We start from the raw sequence: 4,313 nt of genomic DNA, 5'->3' as shown, positions 1-4,313 counted from the left end.
CTTGCGGCTACACATGTACAATGACTGAACTAAATTAATGCTGACAATGACGACAATGCTTTTGTCGATCACTGTGTCTACTTTCATTTGATTGTGTTCACGCATATTCTGTGTAGATACTTTTACATCCGCTTAATAAATATCCTTATTTTTTAACTAGTATTCGTTTCTGTTTTTGAAGAGTGTAAATGTGTGCAAAAGTGCACAATACCATTCTATCATGAAGAGACTCCGCGTTGATCAAACCACGCCCTCCCATTCTTCTTCTTCTTCTTATATGTTCTGGTGATATGTACATGATGCTCAACAAACTGACGAATGCTACATATATACTGAACAGCATTGAAAACGCACCAGCAATAAATCTTGAAATATTACAAAAACAACTTGAGCATTTTAAATAGAACAGACATCGACGGATTATTAAGAAAGACGACAAAGGAAACAGGAATACCACACAGTAATTACAAATACGTCATCAGTGTAAGGAAGACACATAGGGTTTTAATGAAAAGTCAGTATCTGGTATGTCCGCCATTGACAGCAACACAGGCCATGCAACGTCTTCTCATTGATCGAAAAAGTCTGCGAATAGTGTTCTGGGGCATTCTACTCTTGACGTAGTGTATCTTCAAGGTCTCTCAGGTTCTGTACTTGCGGACGACGTGAGAGGCGTTGACCCAGGTAATCCCAGAGATGTTCAATTGGCGATAGATCGGGTGACAGGGCTGGCCATGGAAGCAGAGGCACATTATTGTTCGCTAGGTACTGTGTTGAAACACGTGCTGTGTGCGCTCTTGCATTATCTTGCTGGAAGGTGTACATATCCTGGTGCTGATGAAAGAATGGGATGACGTGATTTGCCAATATGTTATTCCTGTAGTAAAGGGCATTAACTCTTCCACGACAAACATGGAGCTCTGTTCGATGGTTATGACTGCTGACGCCCCACACCATGACCCTCCCCCCCCCCCCCCCCCCCCCCCCCCCCCCGATCTGTCTGTACAACGCAGTCATTGTGGTAACGTTCTCCACGTCGACGCCACACTCGCAGTCGACCGTCAGCATTCCGTAAATGAAAACGGGACTCATCAGAGAACAGCACACCATGCCACTGCGGCAATCTCCAGTGACGATGCCTTTTGGCCCAACGCAGACGTTCATTTCGATGTCGATCAGTGAGTATGGGTCCAACATATGGACGTCGAGCACGTAGCCCTGCAGAGCGGAGACGTCGACGTACGGTGTCATCGCTGATCAAACCCCGTCGGACTTGTACGGTTGCTGCAGTCCTGGTAGCCGGAAGTGTACGATAACGAAGATGCCGACGAACAATAAGGCGATCCTGACGTGGTGTAGTTACATTTCTTGTGTCAGTACCCTTTACGTCTGTAGCAAAAAGTGATGTGGCTTTTAAAAGTCTGTCTTTTATAGCCCTATTCTGCATGCTTCCCGTGAAACAAAACACGTTTTCCATGATGTACACGCAATTTGTTGCGTTTTGGCAATGTCGCTCACAAAAATTTAGGAATGTGTTTTGACGAGCTGTTCTTCTTCATGCTTCGTCCAGAACGTCGTATATTACTTATTCACTTATATATATATTTTATATATATTTATGACTTAAGCCCGGGTAAAAATACATCCATTTTCATGGTGGTGCGTTTTCAATGCTGTTAAGTATATATCAGGGGGCATATATTACACTGTTTTCAATGTCGTAACAATGTCTTGTGCTCCGTTTCCAGGTCAAGGTCAAGACATTGCAATTAGTCCATGCATGTTTGGAAACTTATGTTATACGTTAATTATTTCCGTGTTTCGAGGGCAGTTGTTATATATATCTTGGTTCAGACAATCAAGTTATTTGTAACACGACGCTACAGACCCGAGCCAAATGCTTCTCTCCCAATTTCCTGTCTACTTTATGTTTCGTATATATTTTATTATTTGTTATTTCTTAAAGTGTGTGTATCTTTGTACTGGGATTTATCAGCAAAATATCGGTTATTATTCAAAGTCCTCACCAAAATGATGTACTTTCTACGCCCATACCACTGAGACTGTCACGTGTGTTGGGAGAAGACCTCCTGTTGCTGTATTCTCTCGTGTAATCACTCACTCCAGTGAAATATTTACTCACCATTTAAAGACCTGCCGAATGTCTGAGTAGTTATTGATCATCTTTATCTGATACCCTTCTGTGAGGCTGTAAGTAATGTGGTAATTGGGGTGCACAATATGTAGTTTATTTCTAAGTATGGATAATGATCTAGAAATAGTTTTATCCCTATGAAACTGGTTCCTCCGTGTGGCGATGTGTGTTTTACATATGTTTATATTCAGTGATATCCATGAACTCTTTCGATCGTGTCCGTGTTCTTGTGGTAGAGCTCCCGCCCGAAGAGCGGAAGGTCCGGGGTTCGATCCCCGGCCGCGTCATACCAAAAGACGTTGAAAGATTTAATCTCGTTAAAATCAGATTTTAGTTCTCGCTGTCGCTAAACGTTGTTTAGCGGCAGCGAACTTAGATCTGATTTTGATGATATTGTTAAATGATGGTACTTGTTGTTACCATGGCTGGCGCTCGGCATAAGGGGCTTAAACAAGGACTGGTCGGCTCGGAGTCAGTATACTGTGTCTGCGTGGGGTACAATCCAGTGATTGACATTATGAGCTTCGATCTACGCATTTGGGGAACGATGACAAGCATCAATCAAGTTAACCACCCGATCCCGTTATTTACACCTTACGACGAGCATGGGTTGCTGTAGGCCAGTTCTAACCCGTGCCTTCACGGGGGTGACAAGCATGAGTTGCTGTAGACCAATTCTAACCCGGATCTTCACGGGGGAGACATACATCGGTCTCTGGAGACCCGGATCTTCACGGATCTTTCTTAGTAAGACACTGTATGAAAGGAAAACCTGAAGAAACGTTTCTAATTATTGCTGTACTATCAGTTGATAACTACTTCCACCACGAGAATAAAATGAAAAAAGTCTCAATCTCCGAACGATATCAGCACATCTCAGTTTAAATCAAAACTAATGTCCCCCAAATTAAAAGATATGTCCCCAATGTCGATGTTTTAGTTTTTCCTTGCAATCGCGTATAGACAAAATTCATTTTGTTTGGCGTTTTAAAAAAAATAAATCAAATATTATTCATGGAAATTATACTGTTCACTTAGATTACATTACCAATGGTTTATATACAGCTTTACCAAGGAATCCTCAGAATCCTGATTAAAATAATGAATTGGGCATTGTCAGCTATATATGAGAGATGAATATGTGTCATTAAATTTTATTCTTTTAAACACAACTTATAGAACTTCGTGATGCCTCGACTGGTTCTCGGTACTCCATTCCTATGAAATATGACTTTTAAAAAACATACATGTCTAGTGTCACATGTGCCACGTCTAATGGACAATGACTACACATTTCCGGTTTACGAGACATTAAAGTAAAAAAATAACGTTTCATATTTAGAGCATATTGAGATATCTAACGTGTTCAGTAGGATTTCAGCATATGTATCATCATTTGTTTTATTGTTTTCCGTATTTAAATTTTAAAAGGTAACGTATAAAAATGCACTGCATGGTACACGTACCATAGCATATAGAGAAATATATCGAAGCTATACAGTAAAGTACGTTTATAACGAACACGCTTATATCGAACTGACCGATATAACGAACTTATTTTTTAGTCCCGACCATTTGTTGTATAAATGCTGTATATATGCCTATAACGAACTACGGTTATTAGTAACTAAAATTAGTGGTCCCTTTAAGTTCGTTATAACCGTAGTTTACTGTATATATATTTAAATGGTATATAATTCATACGAAATCATTTTTTAAATCTACACATTTGTCATACGTTTACTCAAATGAGAGTGTGTAAGCATGGATAAGTGGGTGAGTGAGTGGGTTGAGTTTAACTCTACACTGAACAGTATATTAAGTATATGCCAGCTTGTGGCAAGGTTGCAAAATGACAAGTTTACGAAGAACAATACTTAATTTAACGCTAAAGACAACATGAAATGCAGGAAATTTAGTAAACTGAAAATACCTGATGTCAAAGGGTACCTCATTTCACGTTCCTAAAAATGTTCTTGATCTAAACTGCCGGACATATAAACCTATGTATATGTATGTAGATATGGGTGGGGATCATAGTATGTCTCGCGAAGCGATCAAGTGCTATTTATATTCAGCCCACTAGTATACAAGAGGGAGTATCAATTGTCAATTCTGTTTCAAATAGTTGCTTCCGGGTCTGTCCTGTTTTCAATAG

The sequence above is a fragment of the Haliotis rufescens genome, unplaced genomic scaffold, assembly GCF_023055435.1.
Source record: "Haliotis rufescens isolate VD_foot unplaced genomic scaffold, xgHalRufe1.0.p SCAF_20, whole genome shotgun sequence".
NCBI lineage: Eukaryota > Metazoa > Mollusca > Gastropoda > Lepetellida > Haliotidae > Haliotis > Haliotis rufescens.
The sequence above is the reverse complement of the archived record's forward strand: the minus strand, read 5'-3'. Positions refer to the sequence as shown.